Here is a 25,864-nt window from a genome sequence, read left to right as displayed (position 1 = left end):
ATGAAATCCTTTTCTTTTTTTCCCCCTTGGACTAATTTGGAGATTGAAATTGTCTTACCCTCTATCTGCTCTCTAATTCTCATACTAGTTCCCTTCTGTGGAATGACTAGGAAGTATTTCTTGGTTTTAACTAAGGGCAAATGTTACAGTCAGTTGCTCCTTGCACACAGAACATATACATTTTCAAAGACAGTTCTTTATTCATTACAATGATTTCTTCTCCAACAGCTCATCACTGCATTCAGATTGTCTACTGCATTTTCTTCTATGCAAAACCAAAGTTACACATTCTTTCCAGAGGCCTCAATCAATAACCATCCACTCTGTTTCCTCCAGAAATCTGTCAATGTTTCTCTTCCGTTGATGGCACTATTTCTTACTTTGAAATGGATTTATTATATTGTTATTAGTACTTTGTATTTATCAACTCTCACTTCAGTTAGATTCTATGAAGGAGAAAGGGTAAATTATGTACTCTGCTCTTGAATCAGATGCTTATTTGTTCTTTATGTCAATCTTTCATTGTTTGTTTTGGTCATCCATTTTTTAATTCATAAAATCTGTATCAATTTTTTTTAGTTTCTGTCTTTGTAACTTTTATTAGAAAAATTTTGCCCCCTCTAAGAATACATCGTATTTTATTATTAATTATAATTATCTCAAGGTATTAGTTTTTTTCTCTTCTATAAGATGATGAGAAATGCAATGAGCAAAAAAAAAAAAATAAACAATAATTATTGGCACCAACATACAATTTACCTGGCTCCATTTGTAGCAAGAATTAGGGAGCCTTCTGAAGGGTAGTGTATAGTGAAGAAAGAATATGACCAAGATGATATGGACTTGGGTTTTAAGTAGATTATACTGTAATGAAAATGCAATTAAAGCATTTATAGGAACACTGCAGCCCTGTAAGTTTCCCAGTTGGCAGAGTTATAATTAATGTGAATAAACTAAATATTAAGAATCTACATATTTACAACCTCCATCTAGGTATTGCTTCCAGGCAGAAACTTTGAAGTTAGGAAATGATGGTGCCCATTCCCTGGCTTTACCTGTCACCTGGCTTGGGCTACTACCATCTTGCTGATTTGTTTGATCTTATTTTTCCAAGTTTTTACAAAAATAGATCAAATAAATCCAAAGAAAAGTCACCATATTGACCATACAGGATTGTTGCCTGAAATTTTGAATTCTGTTAAACTCTCTGTGAAAATATAATGAATATGTTCAACTTGAAATATTTATGAGATGATTCTCTCTTTGTCCAACACTGTGAAATCTTTCTAAATTTCCTTTTGGACAATCTTTTTTAAAAGCAAATGTTCAGTTTAATTTAATTTATGCGTGACACATTAAAAATTGCATGTTATAGTTTTTTTTTCAATTACAACTATTATTTAAAGCAGTTTACAGTTCACAACAAGACTGAGGGGAATGTAGAGAGATGTCCCATATACCTCTTGCCCCCACATGTAGTTTTTTAGACTAAGAATTTCTGTGTCTTCCTCTCCACCACCCTATCCCCTTTTAGGAGACCTCACTCAATTACATGCATAGCAAGTGGTATAATTAGACTTGCTTTTGAAATCTTGCTTCAGTCTTTCTGATTTTAGGTTCTTTTGCTTTTTGTTTTAATGTGTTTCATTTTTTCAAAATGTAGATTGTTTTTAAGCTTTACTAAATTTAAAAAGAAAGCCTTTTCTATTATTGAAGCCTACTGGAAACTAAATTCTGCTATCAGCAATATCATAAATGAAACAAAATCTATTGCCAGTCCCACAAATAATCTCCAGCTGCTTCCTAGACTTTGATGATATACACTAGAAAGTTCATTGCTGATGAATAATAGTAAAATATCTTAGTTTAAATTATGCATTTTCTTTATCAAAAATAATAGCTTCTTTTGTTTGCTATTTATAGTAAACAATTCAATAATTACAGACATTTAGAACTGCATATTCTCTTTAAATGTTGTCAAAGTACATCATCATTCATTTATAATTCTTTTATTTTCCCTTTCCTCATCTACTCCTAACATACACTTTGCCTGAAGTACTTTTCTTCCTCAGTTATCTCATTCATGAATCCACCTACTAATTAGTTGTGCAAGCCAGAAATATGGAAGTTATTTTTGATGCCTTCCTCTTCCTAACTTCAACATTAACTAATAAATCAGTGAGCCCTCTGTAACTGCAAATCTATTTCTCTTCTTTACTTTGCCAGAGTTTAAGTTCATACCATCATGTTTTCTTATTTTCTGAGCTTCTGAGGGTTATTTTTTGCATTACTCCTGCTTATGTAATTTCACACACTGCAGCTATAGACATTTTTTTTCCTTTCTGGATTATCTTAACCCATAATTAAAAATCGATTAGCCATAAGAGAAAGTATTTTCCTAAGTAAATAACATTACAGACTTAACCATAAAGTGGGTTTATCATGTTTGTATTTATGAGTTTTATTATATGTCTTTTTAGTCCTACACAATTGTAACATTTAAATATGAGTACATTTTGCTAGTAATTATTTTTATTAAAGTTGAGGGATCATGTACAATAGAATCAAGCATTAATATGTGAGATATGTGCTCAATTATGCATTTACTACACATATTTTCAAAACTGTCAGGTAGAATTCATTTCATTCCTTAAAAATTTGTGAATATTTATTTTTTAATATATCATGATACATTGAAACTGTCATTAAAATTTTGTGATATTTCAGAATCAGTTCCATGGTAATATTACATTCAGGGATAATTTAGACATAAAGATAAATATGATAAATTTTTAGACAATTTTGCATAATAACCTTTCTTATAATTTACAACAAGATAACATTCTAGGAACTAAACTATCCAGAATAATGATAAGATGGGAAGTAAAAATAAAATAAAATTATTAACTATGCATCTCTCTCTAGCTTTAAAAGATTAGTATAGATTATTACGGATGTTATATATTATGCTGAATTCTTATGATATGTTGGCATCAGGGTACAATTCTACATTTAAATTTGCAGGAATAGGGGCACCTGGGTGGCTCAGTTGGTTAAGCTTCCCACTTCGGCTCAGGTCATGATCTCGCGGTTCAAGAGTTTGAGCCCCATGTCAGGCTCTGTGCTGACAGCTCAGAGCCTGGAGCCTACTTTGGATACTGTGTTTCCCTCTCTCTGCTCCGTCCGTGCTCACACTCTGTCTCTCTCTTCCTCTCTCTCAAAAGTAAATAAACATGAAAATTTTTTTTAAAAAATTGCAGGAATAAAAAATGTTCTAACATATAGCCATTCCCTATTTAATAATGAGTTGTATTAATTTCCAATTGTTTCGTCACATAACTTGTCAAATTATAATACTAGAAATGAACGTTGATATTGCAAATTTTTACAGTATTTGTAAATTCTAGCAAGACTAATAATCTTATAATGCTTTAATAAACTGAACTTGAAAATCTATTTTGAAGGTACACCTACAATGCAAGGATCAATAAGGAAAAAAGCACATTTTTTAACTTTTGGAATGCTATTTTAGTCCTATAAGTTCAGTGTCCTTTACCTCAAGTAATGTAACTAGTGAAACAGATTTGAGAACTTAGCTTATTAATAAAAGAAAATACACAAAAATCAGGTTTTTTTTCCTAAGTGAATCTCTACAAGAATCTAGTTCAACCACAACAAAAATTTACCCAGAATGAAGTACCACAGAGAAGGAAATTAGAAGGAAAATTCCAGAGGTCAACTGCTTTTTGAGAAGGAAGAAAAGCAATTTGAGAAAAAACAGTCTTTACAACAAATGGAGCTTGAATCTCTGAACATTCATATGCAAAAAAAAAACCAATAAAACAAATAAACAAACAAAAACTAAAAAGAAAAACATGAATCTAAACTGTAAAATTAACTCAAATGGATCATAGATATAAATGTAAAATGCAAAGCTACAAAACCCCTAGAAGATAAGAGAAAATCGAGCTAACAGTGGGTTTGGTGGTGACTTCTTAGGTACAACACGAAGTATGAACCATGAAAGACAAAAAATGATCTGTTGAAATTTAATAAAATTAAACAATTCTCCACTGCGAAAGACTGTTAAGAGAATGAAAAATCAGGCCACAGACTGGAGGAAAATATTCATAAAACATACCTGATAAAAGAGTGGTATCCAAAATATACAAAGAACTCAATCACATAGAAATAGGGGGGAAAAACCCTCATCAATAAGAATAAAAATAACTCAATTAAAAATGAACAAAAGAAAAAAAATGAACAAAAGAGGGGCACCTGGGTGGCTCAGTTAGTTAAGCATCTGAATCTTGAATTCAGCTCAGGTCATGATCTCATGGTTCATGAGTTCAAGCCTGGCATTGGGCTCTGTCAGTGCAGAGACTCCTTGGGATTCTGTCTCCCTCTCTCCCTGCCCCCCCCCCCAACTTGCTTTCTATCTCTCTCTCAAAATAAATAAAAATAAACTTTAAAAAAAATTTTTTTAATGAACAAAAGATTTGAACAGACATGTCACCCAAAAAGATAAGTAGATGGTAAACATACATATGAATAGATGTTCAACATCATGTATCATTAGGAATTGCAAATTTAAAAAGTTAAATCCCACTGCACACATATTAAAATGACTAAAATCCAAAACAATGACAACATCAAATCTCGGTGAGGATGTATAACAACCGAAACTTCCATGCATTGCTATTAAAAATGCAAGATTGTATAGCCACTTTGAAAGATACTTTGGCAGGTTTTTTTTCCTTACAGAATCAAACACACTCTTAACCATATGATCCAGCAGTTGTGTTGCTTGGTATTTACCCAAATAAAGGGAAAATTTGTCTTCACAAAAGCCAGCACACAAATGTTTATAGTAACTTTATTCAAGACTGCCAAAACATGGAAGCAACCAAGATGATCTCCAATGTGTGAATGAACAAACAAACTGTAGTATATTCAGAAAGTGTAATATTACTCAGCACTTAAAAAGAAATGAGCTATTGAGCCATGAAAAGACATGGAGAAATCTTAAATGGATAATGCTAAGTAAAGTAAGCCAATCTGAAAAGGCTACATACATTTCCAACCATATGACATCTGAAAAAGGCAAAACTATCAATATAATAAAAAATACTAGTGGTTTTCAGGGGTTTATAGGAAGGGAAAAAAGAGAAGTAAAGAGGAAGGGAAGGAGGGATAAAAAGGTGAATTGGGATTTTTAGGGTATCAAATTTCTTTCTGTATGAGGCTGTAATTGTGGATACATGTTATTTATATGTTAAAAATGATAGAAAGTATTATATAGAGTGAACCATAATGTAAGGTATATATTTCACTTAATAATAAGGTATCAATATGGGCTCATCTACTTTAACAAATGTACCACAATAATGCAAGATGTTAATAATAAGGGCAATGGAGGGAGAATGTATTTGGGAACTCTGTACTCTCTGCTCAATTTTTCTGCTTTGTATACCTAAATTTTTCCAAATTAATTAATTAATTAATTGATTTAAAAAAAAAACTTTTAACTAAAAAACATGGGCAGGAGAATTGAACAGACATTTCTCCAAAGAAGATAAACCAAAGGCCAATAAGCATATGAAAAATACACATTATCATTAGTCACCAGGGAAACTTCAAAACCACAATGATATACCACTTCATACCCACTAAGATAGTGACTATGAAAATCCAGAAACGAAAGACAAATATTGGCAATAATATGGAGAAACTGAAGGTCTCATACAATGCTGGTGGAGATATGGTATAGCCTCTGTGTAAAACACTCAACAGTTCCTTACCAAGTTAAACAGCATACCCACACAACCTAGCAATAATGCTCCTCAGTATATATCAAAACAAATAGAAAACACATTTTCACTTAATAGCTTATAAACCAATGTTCATAGCAGCATTATTCTTCATAGACAATAAGGGGGAGAAACTAACATGACCATTAACTGACAAATGATAAACAAATGAGGTATACCCAGACAATGGACTATTATTCAGCCACAAAAAGGAATGAAGTACTGATACATGCTACCATGTGGAGGAACCTTGCAAACATTATCCTAATGAAGGAAGACACACACCAAAGGTCTAATATTGTATGACGCTACTTATAAATATCCTGAATAGGCAAATCTATGAAGATAGCAAGAGGCTTAGTGGTTCCTTAGATTTAGGAAAGATGAGAGATAAATATATAAATTCCTTTTTGAGGTGATGAAACAGTTTTATGATGGACTGAGTTGATAAGCATCATATCTGTGAGTATACTATAAATCAGTGAATTGTTCACTTTGAATGGGTAAACTGTATGTTATGTGAATTATCTCAATAAAGCTGTTAAAAATATGAGGAAAATTGCCATACATGCAAAGAATTAGCATAGTTAGAATAATAAACAGGAGAGAAATTAGTCAATAAAAAATGAGGCAAGATGGAGTTAAAAGTAAAGACATTAAAAAAGTTATTATAAACGTATTTCAGGAATTAAAGGAAAATATTAAAATAGAAAAGTAAAAGATATGAGAAAATTAAATGATTATTCTGTAGCTGAAAAATATATGAATTACAATATATGACACTTTCACTTTGTAGACCTAGATTATATACTCCAAAATAAATGATCTTAAAGAAATGACTTAGAGTGCCTGAGTGACTGGCTCAGTAGGTTAAGCATCTGACTTTGGCTCAGGTCATGATCTCAAAGGTTCACGAGTTTGAGCCCTGCATGGGGCTCTGTGCTGACAGCTCAGAGCCTGAAGCCTACTTCAGATTCTGTGTCGCCCTCTCTCTCTGCCCCTCCCCTGCTCACACTCTGTCTCTCTCTCTCTCAAAAATAAGTAAATATTAAATTTTTTAAAAATGACTTAAAGAAATAGCAAGCTAAAGCATAGAGAAAAAAGATTGAAAAAAAAAACAGCTCTTTGGTGATATGTGGGACAATATCAGTCTATCATATTTAATAATAAAGATAAAAATGCCTAAAGACTCTGAAACAAAGAAAGCTAGGAGAAAATGGAATGACATATTTATCATACAAAAGTAAATTTTTTGTAGTATTTTTTTCATGTTTATTTTTGAGAGAGCGAGAAGGAGAGAGAGGGACAGAGCACTAGCAGGGGAGGGGCAGAGAGAGGGAGACACAGAATCTGAAGCAGACTCCAGGCTCTGAAATCTCAGCACACAGTCTGACACGGGGCTCAAACCCACGAACCGTGAGATCATGACCTGAGCCCAAGTCTGGTGCTTAACTGACTGAGCCAAGCAGGTGACACAAAAGTAAAACAGTTTTCAAACAAATTTCTCAATCTGGAATTTCGTATTGAGGGAAAATATCCTTCAGAAAGTTAAGGCAAAATAATCTTTCACATAAAAAAAGTTGACAGAATTCATGGCCACCAAATGTAAACACACCTTAATAGTGTGCTCCAGGAAGAAAGAAATGCCATTGTGTTGAAACTTGGATCTACTCAAAGGAATTATCACAAAGTATTGTGGATAAATACAAAAGATATTTTTTGGTTTATAATTTAAAAGGTAATTGTCAGTTATAGGAAAATTAACAATCATTGTGGGTTTTATAACATATGTAGAAAAAACATGACAATAGAAAAAAGAGCAGGAAGAGGAAAACAGAAATATACTTTTATAAGATTCTTATACTATGTGCTATACAAAGCAGTTGAATAGTATTTGTGGGTAGACTGAAAGAATAAAGATGCAAATTGTATTCTTTAGAGCAGTGACTAAAAATAAATCAAAGAGACACAAATAGGAATCCATAGAGGAGATAGCATGGAACGCTAAAATATTAAAATATAGATAGATAGATAGATAGATAGATAGATAGATAGATAGAACAAATAGAAAATTGGAGCAAGACAATGAATCCCAGATATTATATGTCCCAGGACAGTTTCTTCCTTGAGTTTTAGTATCACTTCTTTCAAGATACACTGAGTTGTCTCGTTCCAAAACTGTTGACAAGTGTTTTTGGTCTATATTAGCTAACATCTCCACTCCACCCCACTTCTCAAAAAGTCAGGATTCAGCTCAGATAGCTGTAAAGGGAATTTCCTTCTTGATGAAATAGGCCTTTATGTGAACGATTAAAGTTAACTAAAGGCCTTTATGTTAACTCTCAACTATCTCACTCTTATGTACAGCTTACCTAAATTCTACATATGCCCATCCAATGCTCAGATGCTCTTTATTAACTTTTTTAGTTTGCATTTCCATCTAGTATTTTTGCCATAATTCCCTACATGTAAGAGGTAAATTTGAAGGTTATTTTTGAGGTGTTATGTTAAAACTACTTTCCATTTAAACATATCACATGTTTTGGTTTGTTTTTGTGTTGATTTCTTTGAATCCTATCACTGCTTTCCTGAATTTCTGGAATCCAGGCTTTATATTCCTCTTCTTTGTTTGAGAATTTATTCCTGGATATTTGATCATCCTTTCTGTATCAATTTAACAACTGGATTTAGCTACATAAAAGAGAGACCCTCCTACAGAAGCTTTGGCAAGTTTTTGGCAAGTACCAAGAAGCTTTGGTACTGTTTTTCTCATGCAATTGAAGTCTGGAGTAGGCAATCCCGAGTTCATCTAGCTGCCAAATAAATAAATAAATAAATAAATAAATAAATAAATAAAGCTTCCTTCTACTTTCGGTATTGAACCTCTCTGACTTTTTTCCTCATGGAAAGGTTATTCTGACTTCTGTCTATGTTTCAGACAGAAAGAAAAGAACAGGATGAAGCCGAAACTTTTCCTACAAACTCACATCTACCGATTTTACTTCTTTTTGCCCAAGAACTATACCACACTAGCTACAAGACAGTCTGAGAAGGTAAGCATATTTAAATGGATATATTGCCTCTTTGGACAAAAGTATGGGTGCTAAAGAAGGGGAACACTGGAAATCAGGGAAGCAACCAGTATACTCTAAAGGTTATATTAATAACTTCCTTCCAGGTTCCTCAGTACAATCATAATAATAAATTCTCTTTTTATCTATATCAATGGCTTATGCTTTCCCAGGCAAACAAAACAATGACTCCCACACAGATCTTATTCTGTCAAAATCTCTGATGGTCCACTAAATGCACCTGCCTTCCATCTCAGGACATGTACATACTCAATAGTCCTATCGCACTCTCATGAAACCTCACGTTGATGTGAAATCAGAATCCAGAAAATTCAATTTCCCTGATTCTTTTTCCTCCAGACGATCACATTTTGTCCATTTCATAATCCTTTCTCAGAGATCTGAACTATAAAATCCTTGATCTATATCAAGAATTTATTTGATCTTTCAGTATACTGTACCAAGAGAATTTTTAAAATGCCCTCTTGCATAGATATTGCTAATATTTTAAAGTCCTGCTGAGAAAAATTTGATATATGCCAACAAACTATTCAAAATGTGTAATATTTGACTATTATTTGATTTGTCATTTATCATTCTGCATCAGTCTGACACTAACCTTTCATTTTTCTTTTGGGACCTGACCTAAAATAAACTTTTGAATAAAATATTCACAGGTTTTCTTCTTACAATTTTATTATCAATTGGCTATTTGTGACTCTTTATTTTAACTAGCTTACTCACAACTCATTTTATCTTTTCCTTCATCCATTTCCTTCATGCATTTCATATATTCCTCTTGAATACTGGAGTATGGACAGAGTTCAATATTTGCTTCGGTTTTTTTTTAGTTTTTTTTGATATAATATTCACATAAAATAAAATCTTTTTTGTGAGTTTGTTTTTTAATTTTTTTTAATTTAATTTATTTTTTTAAATTTACATTCAAGTTAGTTATCATATAGTGCAACAATGATTTCAGGATTCCTTAATGCCCCTTACTCATTTAGCCCATTCCCCCCTCCCATAACCCCTCCAGTAACCCTCTGTTCTCCAGATTTAAGAGTCTCTTATGTTTTGTCCCCCTCCCTATTTTAATATTATTTTTGCTTCCCTTCCCTCGTGTTCATCTGTTCTGTGTGTTAAAGTCCTCATATGAGTGAAGCCATATGATATTTGTCTTTTTCTGACTAATTTCGCTTAGCATAGTACCCTCTAGCTCCATCCACATAGTTGAAAATGGCAAGATTTCATTCTTTTTGATTGCTGAGTAATACTCCATTGTGTGTGTGTGTGTGTGTGTGTGTGTGTGTGTGTGTGTGTATATATATATATATATATATATATATATATATATGCATTCCCACCAACAGTGCAAAAGAGATCCTCTCTCTCCGCATCCTCGCCAATATCTGTTGTTGCCTAAGTTGTTAAGTTGTGGTTTTAATTTCTACTTCCCTAAGTTGCCTGTTGTTGCCTAAGTTGCCTAAGTTGTGGTTTTAATTTCTACTTCCCTCATGATGAGTGATGTGAGCATTTTTTCATGTGTCTGTTTGAAATCTGGATGTCTTCTTTGGAAAAGTGTCTATTCATGTATTTTGCCCATTTCCTCACTGGATTATTTGTTTTTTGGGTGTTGAGTTGGATAAGGTCTTTATAGATTTTGGATATTAACCCTTTAACTGATATGTCATTTGCAAATATCTTCTCCCATTCCATCAGTTGCCTTTTAGTTTTGCTGATTGTTTCCTTTGCTGTGCAGAAGGTTTTTTTGTTTGTTTGTTTTTCATTTTGATGAGGTCCCAATAGTTCATTTTGCTTTCGTTTCCCTTACCTCCAGAGACATGTTGAGTAAGAAGTTGCTGCAGCTGAGGTCAAAGAGGTTTTTGCCTACTTTCTCCTCGAGAATTTTGATGGCTTCCTGTCTTACCTTTAGGTCTTTCATCCATTTTGGGTTTATTTTTGTGTATGGTATAAGAAAGTGGTCCAGGTTCTTTTTCTGCATGTCGCTATCCAGTTTTCCCAGCACCACTTGCTGAAGAGACTGTCTTTATTCCATGGGATGTTCTTTCTTGCTTTGTCAAAGACTAGTTGGCCATACGTTTGTGGGTCCATTTCTGGGTTCTCTATTCTATTCCGTTGGTCTGAGTGTCTGTTTTTGTGCCAGTACCATACTGTCTTGATGATTACAGCTTTGTAGTACATCTTGAAATCCAGGATTGTGATGTCTTCTGCTTTGGTTTTCAAGACTGCTTTGGTTATTTGGGGTCTTTTCTTGTTCCATACAAATTTTAGTATTATTTGTTCTAGCTCTGTGAAGAATGCTGGTGTTATTTTGATAGGTATTACACTGAATATGTAGATTGCTTTGGATAGTATTGACATTTTAACAATATTTTTTCTTCCTATCCAGGAGCATGGAATACTTTTCCATTTTTTTGTGTCTTCTTCAATGTCTTTCATAAGCTTTCTATAGTTTTAAGTGTATAGATTTTTCACCTCTTTGGTTAGATTTATTAGAAGGATCATACCTCGAGATCATAAAAGCCATATACGAAAGACCTAACGCTAACATCATCCTCAGTGGAGAAAAACTGAGAGCTTTCTCCCTAAGGTCAGGAACAAGACAAGGATGTCCACTCTCACCACTGTTATTCAACATAGTATCAGAAGTCTTAGCCTCAGCAATCAGACAACACAAAGAAATAAAAGGAATCCAAATTGGCCAGGAGATGGTCAAACTTTCAGGCTTTGCAGATGACATGATACTCTATGTGGAAAACCCAAAAGATTGCACCAAGAAACTGCTAGAACTGATCCATGAATTCAGCAAAGTGGCAGGATGTAAAATCAATGCACAGAAATTGATTGCATTCCTATACACCAATAATGAAGCAACAGAAATCAAGGAATCGATCACATTTATAATTGCACCCAAAACCATAAAATGCATGAATCTTAAGTGCATTGGCTGAGTTTTGATAACCGAATATTTCCATGTAACCCAAATCCTTATCAAGGAAGAAAACATTATCATGATCTCAGAAATTTCCTTTATTTCTCTTCCCATTCGGGTCTTACCCATACTCCTTCAAATGTTAGAATTGCTCTGATTTTCCCCCATAAGCATTAGTTTTACTTGTTCTACAAACTCATATAAATGGAATCATTCAATATACATTTTTTAGAGAAAGCTTATTTCACTGAACAGAACATTCTTGAGATTTGCCCTGCTGTTGTATACATCATTAGTTTGTTCCTTCTCGTTGCTGACTAGCATTCCATTGTGTGAATAAACCATATTTATTTAGCAATTCTCTTATCGTAGACATCTGGGATGTTTCCATGGTTTTGACTATTATGAAATAGAGCTGTCATTAACAATGACAATCATGCACATCTAAATTGTGAAAATAAGTTTCATTTCTTTTGAATAAACATCCAGGTGGGGACTGCTAGGTCGAAGAGTAGTTTGTTTTTACTTAAAAAAAAAAGGAAAAAAAGAAAGAAAGAAAAGAAAAGCTTCCACATTGTCTTCCAAAGTTGTTATCATTTTACATTCAACCAACTATATATTGGTTGGTTATTCCAATCAATGATCAGATAGGTTTGGTTATTTCACATTTTTGCTGACATTTGATGTTGGCAGTCATTTTAGCTGTAGACATTCTGGTGGATGTATGGTAGATCTCACTGGAAATTACATTTATGACTAATCATGTTTATTTGTGCTGCTTTGAGTCTGCTACAGGTAGGTATGCATGATTTCAGAGTCAGCCAGAGATCTTATCAGAATTTGTACAAAAATGGAGCTCCTATCTCTGTATTTTCACATCTAATATTTCTACTGGATTTTCTTTCATTTTTCTATTTTCTGCTAATACTTCCTATATTTTCTCTCATTATAAGTATATTTTCCTTTACTTCAATGAACATAGTCAAAATAATTATTTTAAAATCTTGATCTGACAATGGCCAAGTTAATTAGCATTTACCATTTGTTGATAGTTTTTTTCTTTGATACTAGATCATATTTTCCTGACTATTGAAGAATTTGAGTTTGTCCTAAGCATTATGAATAGTACATTGGGTACATTCTAGATTCTGTTATGTTGCTTCAAAGCTTGTTTGATTTAAATTGCTGACTCATGCCTGCAGTGAATGGCAACTTAGATTTCTGTTCAGTTTGTTAATCTTTGATTGCAAGCTGCTTTCAGTTTGACCTTCATGTACCTTGTTCAGGGATCATTCAGTGACATGGACTGAAAATGATCAGGAGTTTTCTCCTGGCTTTCTTCTTTCTGGAGACACCTTTCCCACTTTCCAGCAGCTCTGGTTTTCCGGGACTCCTTCATTTGGTTCCTCCAGCTTGAAAGATTTCACATTTCTCTATTAAATTTTGGAATCTGGTGCTTCCGCTTCTGTAGCTATAGTGGAAATTATTCCAGTTTGTTTAATTCTTCTAAGTTCTGTCCCCACTCCCTAGACCCCCACTAAAAAAAAAGTACCATTTTTTTAAGCTATAGAGTCCTAAGGTAGTATTTTGTTTTCCCACAAAGTTACTAATAATTTATCTGTGGGAGGACTAGTGCTCATTCCACCAAGCCAAACAAATCCTGGCTTACTATGTAGAAATTACTTTTAGTGTCAGAAGAACACCCTGACATTTAAAGTGTCACATCACAAATATCAGCTAATTACTAAAGGGACTAAGCTATCTAAAAGTATTTTTGTGGACCTTTTTATTTTTCTTAATTTTTTATTGGTTTTTGAGAGAGAGAGAGAGAGAGAGAGAGAGAGATGGAGCACAAGTAGGTGAGGGAAAGAAAGAGAGGGAGATAGAATCCAAAGCAGGCTCCAGACTCTGAGCTGTCAGCACAGAGACTGATTCCAGGCTCAAACTCACCCACAGCAAGGTCATGATCTGGGCTGAGTCAACTGTTTAACCAACTGAGCCACCCAGACATTCCATGGACCTTTTTCTTTCATTTAAACTATATTACTGAACCAGAATCAAATGAAATCATGTGTTTGAAATAAGCAACCATTCTATCCATTCAATTACTTCAGTAGTACCTTTCATTTCTATGATGGTTATAAATGTTTAGACAAGTATGACATTAAAAAAAAAGGATATATGATGCAGGTAAAGGAACTGGAAAAAATGAATATTAATGTATGTCTACATTCTACTAAGTACTTTGTTAGAGAAAGGAACCCTAAATTTCTGGTCTTGCCTAAGCTTAACCCAGCTACTAAATTTTTTCCACATGGCTCTGATAGCAAAACTTCAGATTTTAACTATGCAAATTTGACTGAAGCAGTGTAAGTACAAAAAAATGAGGAACACCTGGGTGGCTCAGTCAGTTAAGTGTCCAACTCATTTAAAAAATTTTTTTTAACATTTATTTATTTTTCAGAGACAGAGCATGAGTGTGATAGGGGCAGAGAGAGAGGGAGACACAGAACCTGAAGCAGGCTCCAGGCTCTGAGCTGTCAACACAGAGCCCGATGTGGGGCTCGAATTCATGAACCATGAGATCATCACCTGAGCAGAAGTCAGACACTTAACCAACTCAGCCACCCAGGCATCCCCTTGAGCATCCAACTCTAGATTTCAGCTCAGGTCATGATCTAACAGTTCATTGGATGGAGCCCCGTTTCGGGCTCCATGCTGACAGTGCAGATCCTGCTTGGGATTCTCTCTCTCCCTATCTCTCAGCCTCTCCCCATCTTGTGCATTCTCTCTCTCTTGCTCTCTCAAAAAAATAAACAAAAAAATGGAATCTCTTTACTATATAATTGTCAAGTTTAAAAGTTGTCATAGTAATTTAGTATGTTTTAATAGAAGTAAGTTCAAACTTTATGTTATAATTCTGGAGACAGAGTGGAAGAAAAAATGAGTTGATAAAATAAGTAAACATATAGAATAATGTCCACATGTAAAATAAAAAATTTAGAAAGATAGCATTTTCTTCATTTGTACATAATATGGCACCAAGAATAAATATGCCTTAAATTTTACTCAGGTTAATATTTGATGAACCTTTGTCTAACATGCTGATTAAAATCAATTTCAAGTGTCAATTTCTCTTTCTTTTCATTTTCATATCAAATGGATTTTATATCTTATGAATTAGTAAAAGGACATCTACTCCAGATTTTAGAAATAATGTACTGAAATATTATTTAACTTAAATAATAAATGAATCTTAGACTCCCTGTGATTATTTTATAAGTGTACCACTTTTGTTGTAGATTTTGCAATAAACTGAACTTAAAAATGCAATTAGTCTTTTGAGTTACTCCATTAGTATTTTAATACATTAAAAATCACACTATAGTTAATAACAGACTGAAAAAAAAGTCTTTCTGTTTAGTGAAATCCAATTATTCTTTGTGCTTCAGTCTACTTTCATAAAGCCTTTCCCATATCCTCATTTCTGATGACATCATGACACATCATTCACTTGGAATTAATCATGTGTAATCTTGTGACCTCACTTTCATTTGTGGCATTATTTCTATTTTTCACAGTTATGTCCTATTTCCCTAAATGAACTTAATCTCAGGGAGATTACATTGTACTTCAAGCCACTTCTATATAAAGACACACAAAATTACATGCATAATCTATTGATTATATATAAAAATGAAAGATATTGGAAGAAAAATTGAAATCTATCATGAAAACATGAAATGTCTACTCTTTTTTGAACTTGATAGAAGATTTAACAGGAATCTTATATTTCCGAAGATACAGCTAGCAAGATCATTCTATAATTCCTGCAACTGAATTTAACTAAATATATATATATATATATATATATATATATATATATATATATATTTTATTCTGTCATTCTAAAATTTTATTGTGTATACAGTTTAGGTTGTTAGGGTTTTGTTATTTTAAAATAAACTTGACATGTTACATTTTGTAAATTTAAGGTATACAGCATGTTACTTTAACACATTTATACATTATATGATTGCCATTGAAGCAGTATTTATCACATTACATCACTATAGTACAATGTTATTGTCTATACCCATACTGTGCATTAGATCTCTATGGTTTGTACCCTTAAACAACATCAGTTTTATTCCCTCACACTCCATCCTTTAGTAACCACCATCTTACTCTGTATGTTTTTTACAAGTTTGACTTTTTTAGATTCCACATATAAATGATACCATACAGTACTTGTCTTTATATGCCTCACTTATTTTACTTAGCATAATGTGCTCAACATCCATCCATATCACCACAGATGATAGATTTCCTTGTTTATCTATGGTTGAATAATATTCCATTGTATATGTGTATGTATGTATGTATAGCACACCTTCTTGATCCATGCATCCATCAATGAACATTTAGGTTAAGCTTAATTTGTTCCTCTTTTTCTAGCTCTTTGAGGTATAAAGTTAGGTTATTTTGTTTGATATCTTTCTAATTTCTCAATATGTGCAAAAATTACTATAAAATTCCTTCTCAGGACTGTTTTTGTTGCATGCCAGAAAATTTGATAATCAGTCGTATTTTCATTTTCATTTTTCAAGATAATTTTTTATTTCCACTTAGATTTCTTCTCTGATCCATTAATTGTTTAGAAGTATGCTGTTGAGTTTCCACAGATTTGAAGATATATTCACTTTCCTCTTATTGATTTCTAATTTCATGCCACTTTGGTCAGAGAAAATAGCTAGTATGATTTCAATTTTCTTAAATTTGCTAAAATTAGTTTTGTAGCCTAATATATATGAGGATCTATCCTGGAGTACATTCCATGTGCATTGGAGAAGAATGTGTATTTTGTTGTTGTACAAAATGTTCTATATATGTCTTCTAAGTCCATTTGTTCTCAAATGTTGTTCAATTCCAAGATTTACTTGTTAATTTTCTGTCTGGACAATCTATTCACTGCTGATAGTGGTACTGGAATTCCCTATTATTAATATATTGTCTATTTATCAGTTAAGATCTGTTAGTATTTGCTTAATATATATCAGTGCTTGGATGGTGGGGAGTGTATATACAGTTGACCCTTGAACAACATAGGTTCGAACTGTGTGGGTCCACTTATATATGGATTTTTAAAATAAATATAATACAGTAATGTAAATGAATTTTCTCTTCCTTGTGATTTTCTTAATAACGTTTTATTTTTTGTAGTTTATTGTAGGAATATAGTATATAAAATATATAACATACAAAACATGTTAATCAATATTTTATGTTATTTGTAAGGCTTCTGGTCAACAATAGGCTATTTATAGTTAAGTTTTAGGGAAGTCAAAAGATGTACACAGATTTCCTACTACATGGGGGGGGGGGTTGGTTCCCCTAACCCCCACACTGTTTAAGGGTCAGCTGTATTTATGACTGTTATATCTTGATGTTTTGACCCTTTTATCATTATATAATGACCTTTTTGTCTCTTGTTAACATTTTTGGCTTGAAGTCTATTTTGTCTGATATATATATTATATGATATATATATATATAGCTGCACCTGCTTCCTAACATGTGTTTGGAGTATCATCTTCTACCCCTTCACTTTGAATCTGTTTCTGGAGCTGACGCAAAGTAGTAATAGAGTAGGGTCTTATTTTTTTTAATCCATCCAGCCACTCTGTGGCTTTTGGTTGGTGAGTTCAATCCATTCACATTTAGGGTGATTAATGATATATAAGAACTTGCCATTGCCATTTTGTTTTCTGGTTGTCTGTATCTCCATTGTTTCTTTTTCTTTGTGTTTCTGTTTATTGAGGTTGGTGATTTTCTGTGATGATTTTCTCAGTTTTCCCTTTTTGTATATTTTGTGTTTTTTTTTTCTAGATTTTTGTTTTGTGGTTACCATGAGGTTTGTGTAAAATGCCTCATGGATAAAATAGTATTTTTTCTGATGATCACAATTTGTCTTTATTTGCCTCTACAGGTTCCATCATTTTCCTTCTATCCTTTTATATTTTTATTGTCACAAATGTATCCTTTTAATTCTGTGAGTTTGTTACCAATTGTAGGAGCTATGCTTGTTTTTAATGCTTTTCTTCTTTTAACATTTATGCTATAATTAAATGTTTAACACCCTATTCCAAATTAGAGCTACACTTTTCTATTTCTGTTTACTTATCACTTTACTCAAAATTGTGTGTACTTTTGTCATTTTGTTTCAGGTAGAAGAGCTCCTTTCAACATTTTTTGTCAAGCAGATCTACTGGTGGTAAACTCCCTCAGCTTTTGTTTGCCTGGGAAAGACTTTATTTCATACCTAACAGATAATTTTGTTGGATAGAATATTCTTGGCTGGAAATTTTTATCTTTCAATACTTTGAATATGTCATTCCACTCTCTCTTAGCCTATAGAGTTTCTGCTGAGAAATCTGCTGGTTTAATGGGGGTTCCTTTGTAGGTTACTTTCTATTTTTCCCTGGCTGTCTTTGAAATTATTTTTTTTTTAATCATTGACTTTTAACAGCTTAATTATAATGTGTCTTGAAGAGGGTCTTTTTGTACTAAGATAGTAAAGTGATCTATTAGCTTCATGGACTTGCATGGTTAATTCTTTCCCCAGGTTTGGGAAGTTCTCAGCTATTAGTTCTTTGAATAATCTTTCTGCCTCCTTCTCCTTCTTCTGGTATACCCATTATTTCAATGGTGGCTTTCCTAATGGAATCTGATACTTCTTGTAAGGTCATTTCACTTATTTTAAATCTTAGTTTGCTCTCCTCTTCTACCTGAGTCATTTCCAGACTCTTATCCTCCAAATCACTTATTTTTTCCCCATCTAATCTGCTCTAGTTCCAATGCTTTCTACTGCATTCTTCATTTCATCTCTTGAGTTCTTCAGCTCCAAAATTTATTTGATTCTTTTTTAAAAATTTTCATCTCTTTGGTAAAGTACTCTTTCACTTGGTTAATTTTGTTCTTGAGTTCATTGAATTGTCTTTCTGAGTTTTCCTGTAGCTCACTGAATTTCTTCATAACATCTATCTGAATTCTGTCAGATCCCAATCTTCTGTGACTTTGAATCTGGTTGCTGGAGAATTGTCATTTTCTTTTTGTAATACTGCATTATTGGATTTTTCACGGCACTTGATGAGATGTGTCTCTGTCAGTGATTTCTTATGTAAGTAAAGTTTTGTTTACTTTGATTTTAATAGTTCTACAGGTTCAGAATTAGAGGCCTTGCTTTTATATTCCAGCAGGTGACACTCTAGCACAAGTTTTTGGCTTCTCTTACCTGAGTTGGTATTGTGGCTATATTTGGGAGTGTGCACTTTCCGTTCTCCACTTCCTCTGCAAGAAGGGCCACTGGCACCAAGGTCACTGATTGTGCTCCTGAGGTCGCCAGTGCTTGTCAACGTTAGGGTAGCCAGAGTTGTGGGCATTGCTTCTCCTGCCAGGGTTATAGTCTCTACTGCTGCTCCTGGAACTACTGGGCTCACAGGCACCAGCGCTTCTACTGCTTCCCTGGCTCCGCTAGATCCATGATGTCTAATCCACTCACCTTCAGATATACAGATATATGGATCTTTCTGGAATCTTGGTGTGCTGTGCACACCTTTGTTAGAAACCTTTGTTAGATTATGGGTATCCTACTGGTTGTAAATCTGAAGGGGAGAGACAAAGGGAATGACTTATGCAGCCATGATGATGATGTCCCTGCCAAAATATCTATTCTAATAATGGTTAAAAAAAAATACATACATATATATATATATATATATATATATATATATATATGTGTGTGTGTGTGTGTTTAAAGAACAACTAAATCTACATACCTATTATTCATAATTTGTCTCCTCAATCAAGTATCAAAATTTCAAGACTAGTATAATAAATCATTGAAATATTTTTGTATTTAAAGGTCTCATGTTCAAAATATGTGGAAACTAATTTTTAAGTGACTTTGATTATTTCTTTTGTTATTTAGTTACCTGCATAAATTTAACATTGAAAAAGAAATTTAGAGATCTCATGGCTGGGCATCTCAGAAAATTTCTCTTTAAAAAACAAAGTAAATCAAAACATAATGATTTAGATATAAAGTTCTATCTGCTACCAGCTTGAGTATTGCAAAACCATTTGTTCTCTAAAAGTATCAGGAACCATTCTAAGAAAAATGGCTTATTCTTTTGATATTAAATGAAAACCTTTTTTAATCATATAACAATGACCCTGCTTAAATCAGGTTCCTACATGGGTTCTTTAAGAAAGTGTTATTGATAAATATAAATGGAGTGTTCTAAATAGGATTTTGCATGGCCATAGTCACTAAGTATTTGCAAGTATTTATATATTGTACAGATTAAAGCAGCAGTTTTTCTTAGAGAACATGAAATTTCTTTGATCTAACTTTGATCAAACTTCTTAGAAGTGTAAAATGTACTTCAAATAATCAATTTTTTATGAAAATATCTACTATATATATATATATACATATATATTTTTTCTTTATATATATATATATAAATTTTCTTTTCTCATATATATATATATATATATATATATATATATTATGTAAGGCAAGATTTGCCCTCATATTTAGCACATTTATAACTATGCCATATGTAGAATCAAACATAATTGCATAACATATATGGAGAGCTGTACTCTTAAGCCCATGGAAGAATCTTGTTGCTAGTATGTAAAAAATAGCACATTAAATTCTGAATTATATAGTACTAAATATACATTACTTGCTTATGTTAAGTTGATAGATGTTCATTAAAACTTAAATATTATAAAATAGAAATGTTTTTATACTATAAAAACTTTCACAGACATTAAGTTTTAATGAAAAGATTATTGGAATTACTCTTCACTGAAGCTCATATCTTCTCTTCCTCCCATATTTCCATTCTCAATAATTTGTTTAAGCCACAAATTTTGATGTCGTCTTGACTTTCTTTCCTTGTCTACCCTTATACTAATCAAATAAATCACTAACGTTCTATATTCTACTTTCTTAATATTTCTAGAATCTATACTTTTTCTCCATTATGAAGACAATAGTCAACTAAGCCCAGGATCTCTAGCTTGGTTTACTTCAACAGCTTATGAACTTAGCTACCTATCTCTTGTAAATGAACTCTTGTAATTCACTCTCTGTACTGCATTCCTTCACTCATTCATTGAACTAATATTTATTTAACCACCTACTATGGAACAATGCACTGTTCTATGTGTGACTAACCTTTCTAAAACTCAGAATTAATCATATTATCTTCCTTAAAACTCTTCAATGAATTCACTTACTTCTATGAAATCTAATCATTGTGAATTCCTTGTATATCCTCATTTCTTTGCTTTCTGTCAATACTGGTCTATTGCAAATGTTTAGATGTCTTCTCTGGCTAAGATCTTCCTTTCCCCCAGTGCTTTGTTAAGACTCTTATATATCCCCATGTAGTATCATGAAGAGCACTCATTATTTAGTAAGTGCCTCGCTAAAATGTCTCATCTCTTAAAAAATATGCTCCTTGATAATAAAGAATGTGCCTTAGTATTCATTATATGTAGACTATTCAGCAAGATTTGGAAACATCAGAATCTCAATAAGTCATTACTGGCTAAACAAAGTCCTGCTCATATGCTAAGTTTACTTTTTCACCAATTATGTCAAACATTTTAATCTTAAATACAATATTAAAAGTATATACTGAAATGCTTATTAGACAAATTTCCAGTCTCTCTTTTTTTTTTTTTTTTTTTTTTTTTTTTTTGTTTTTCCCCTAGAGTATGGACCACTCAGGAAGGATAATAAGCCAAGTGGTATACAAACCTCACAAGAAAAGTAAAGAAAAATTCTTGTGACTGGCAGAATCCTCACTATTTGGGTATGACCTAAGAAGTCATATATATTGTGGTAACATGTTATGAGAGCTCACACTTCAACACTCTTATCAATAGTGGCTTTATAGCAGAGAAACCTGAAAATACCACCTTTGCCCAGTTACCTAAGTTAAGAGCACAAGTAGTAGGATAAACTAACTTCATCATCTCCTGAAAAGATATACTGGGAAGAATGCAGTGCAGTATCTGTGGTAGTCCAGTCAAATATGCTTAACCTGAATCTAATCCCAAGAAAATATTATACATAAACAAAATGAGGAAAATTCTTCAAAATAACAGGCATCAGCCTAAAATTATATCAAGAACTCAAAAGAGAAGTAAAGACTAAGGAACTCTTCCATATTGAGGGAGTTGAAGTAGACATGACTTCTTTAACACATGATCCCAGATCCTGGGATCCTGGATTAGAACTTATTTGTTTGTTTATTTTACAATAATTGGTATCATTGGACAGTTGATGAAATTTGAATGAGATATTTGGATTAGAAGGCACTGTTAGTGTTAAATTTCTGATTTTGATCAGTGTACTACATTTATACAGAAAATGCCCTTCTCTTTCAGTAATTATATGCTGAAATGTTTAGCAATAATAGAACATCATGCTTTCAAATTGCTATCAATTGATTGAGAAAAATCTAATGGGAGTGTATGTCTGGGAACTTGTAGGTCTGTGCAGAAAGAGAGAAAGAGAGAACAAATGTAGTAAATGAGTAATACTAGAAATAACTGAGGAATCTGGAGGGGCACCTGGATGGCTCAGTCGGTTAAGTGTCTGACTTTGGCTCAGGTCATGATTTCAAGTTCCATGAGTTCAAGCCCCGCATAGGGCTCTGTGCTGACAGCTCAGAGCTTGGAGCTTCTCTTGGATTCTGTGTCTCCTTCTCTCTCTGCCCCTCCCCTGTTCACACTCTGTCTCTCTCATTCTTAAAAATAAATCAACATAAAAAAAATTGGGGAATCTGGAATTTCTTGTAGGATTAATATTATTTCAAAATTTAAAAAAGTATAAATAACATCAGAGAAATGAAAAAAGAACTTAACAAGTGGAGAGCTATAGTCCATTAATATCCTTAAATGGAAAGCTGTTCCTGGAGTGGAAGACTCAATGCAATAATGTATCTATTTTCTTGAACTTGATCTATAGTTTGAATGCAATTCCAATAAAAATTATAGTACATTTTATTTTTGTAGATATTTACAAGCTAATTATAAAACTTATATGTAAATGCAAAGGGCTAATATATCTAAAATTGTTTTGAAGAAGAAAAACATATCTAGAGGTTATACCATACCACATAAATCTACAGTAATTGAGAGAGTGTGGTAAAGGTGCAAGGATAGGCAAATAGCTCAATAAAACAGATAAGCAACACATTGATGCATATTTCATCACCTGATTTATGCCAAAGTGCCTCCGCACAAAAAAGAGAAAAGGTGGTTTTTTCAATAAATGGCATTGGGTCAGTTGGAATCTATATGAAAAATGAGTGTTTACCCCCACCATACACAAACATCAATTCTAGGTAGATTATAGACATAAATTTGAAAGTTAAAATAAAGCTTTTAGAAGCTAACATAGGAAAATATCTTCAAGACTCTAGGATAGGCAATAATCTCTGAATAAATATATAAGAAGCAAAATATTAAAGGAAAGAAGGATAAATTAGATGTCAAAAACTAAGAGACTTTATCAAAAGACACCATCAGAAAGTTAAAATCAGGCTACAGGTGACAGAAGATATTTGCAATACATGGAAACAAGAAATAACATATTCAGTTACATGGAGAACTGCTACAAATCAATAATTAAAGTGGTGCCTGAGTGGCTCAGTCAGTTAAGCGTCCGACTTTTGATTTCAGCTCAGGTCATAATCTCATGGTTCATGGTATCAAACCCTGTGTTGGGCTCTGCACTGGGTCTGGAGCCTGCCTAGTATTCTCTCTCCTTCTCCCTTTGTCCCTCCCATGCTCACTCGCTCTCTCGCTCTCTCTCTCAAAAACAAAATAATAATAATAATAATAATAATGATAATTAAAAAGGCAGTTATCTCAGCAAGAAGTCAAAAATCCTGAACACTTCACAAAAGAGGATACACAAATGGCCAATAGCATATGAAGAAAGGTGCAACATCATTAATCATCAGAGAAATGAAAATTAGATACCCCTTCACCATCTACCAGAGGGTGAAAGTAAAATAACAACAACAACAACAACAACAACAACAACAGATTAGGCCAATTTTGGGTGAGGATGTGGGGAAGTAGAACTTTTTATGCTACTGGTAGGAGTGCAAGTTAGAAATCCACCTTGGAAAATAGTTTGCAGTATTTACTAAAGCTGAAAATATTCACGCTATTGCTGATCTATTCCATACCAGAAATATATTATGTGTATCAAAGAGAATGTACACAAATTTTTATGGCATCATTATTTGTAATATCTCTAAACTGGAAAGAATTCAAATGCCCATCAATAATGAAATGGAAAAACAGTTTGCTATATACATACAGTGAAATATCATTCAATGAATGACTCCTATATGCAACAACAGGGATGAATCGCACAGGCATAATAAGGAATAAAATCAGCCAAGCACAAATGATTCATACTGTTACACTCCACTTATGTAATATACAAAACGTTTAAATTTCATCAATAGTGACTAATATCAGAATATTTTGCTTGGAGACATCATTGATAGTCTTCTGGTGTACTGATAACGTTCCACATCTTGATCTAGGTGACAGTTACACAGGTGAGTTCATTTTGTAAAACTCAAAGACATATGCCTAATATTTGTGTATTTTACTGAGTATGCATTTGTGCATTTATAGAGTATGCTTCAATAGAAAACACTAAATGAACGATAAGAAATCAAGCCCTAGCTCATGCACAGTTTGGTCAGCTTCACTGCAATTGGTAGCTCAGCAAAGATTAATAGCACTAAACCACCATAAATATTCTATTTATTTTATTAAGTTAAAGAAGCTGTTATAATACTTTTGAAAACAAGTATCAAATACAAATTGATGGCACTATGTGATGCTCAACATTTAACTAAGAAAACGTTTTTTTCTAATTTTATACCTAATAGTTTTAAGATTGCATTCTTCATACCTTCAAAGATTACCTTCAAAGAAAGATTGCAACTTGGACTGACTTTTCTACCCAAGATAGAAACACAAATATAGAAGAAAACGCTGGGAAGGAATTATTAACATAGTGTCATATTAAAGTTCTGATCACTTATTATTTGACTGTTTATATTTCATTTTATTTTAAGCACATACAGCATCCTCTGTTGTAGAAATAAGAAGGCAAAATGCTTATTTGATCAAATATAAAGAAAGCATTACTGTGCTAGATTATCTCTTGGGTACTTGTCTCTATCATACATTTCAGTAAGGATAAGAATTACTACTTCTGGAATCTTCCCTGTGTGGCTCTAGGTTAAAATTTGCTAATGAAAGTAATCTGTGTGAGATATGGAAGGCAGAAGTGAAGCAAAAGACATTATTTTCAGAGATCAGTCATGGTGCTTTAATCAGAGCAACTCTGCAGATGACTTTACAGGCTCACACTGTCCACTGTGGCAGATTTTGCAGAACTCTCCATGAACTCCCTCTTCATGTCCCCATCTTTTGGCTAAATATATCTCATTATTGGACTTCCCTTTGAATACTAGTTTTTCTTCCTGCTCCAGTGAGTTACGCTGAAGTTGTTAGTTATTGTTCCACTAATCTGGAGCATTCCAGATGTTCATACTAGCTCTTCCTGCTTTTGTGTCAGCTCTAATTCTTTTTATTAAACCCCTCACTCCCATAAAATTTTAATGACTCAGTTTTGCCTACTGAGAAGTCACTTTGATATTTCACATATTGAAGTTTTCTAACTTTACTGCCACATTCATGTATTTTTTAATTAAAAAAAAAAGAACAAGATAACTTATTGACAGATTATTTAAGTGCTTCAAAATAACTTAAAAAGATAAAACTCACAAAAATAAGTACAATGTATGAATGTTAGCAGGGAAAGAATATTTTCTATACTGTATATGCCAACTTTAGATTTCATTAGTATCCACACTTAATAATGTAACAATCTTCCTACTTCT

This window comes from Neofelis nebulosa, chromosome 2 (genome assembly GCF_028018385.1).
Source record: "Neofelis nebulosa isolate mNeoNeb1 chromosome 2, mNeoNeb1.pri, whole genome shotgun sequence".
Lineage (NCBI taxonomy): Eukaryota > Metazoa > Chordata > Mammalia > Carnivora > Felidae > Neofelis > Neofelis nebulosa.
This window is presented reverse-complemented; position numbering follows the sequence as displayed.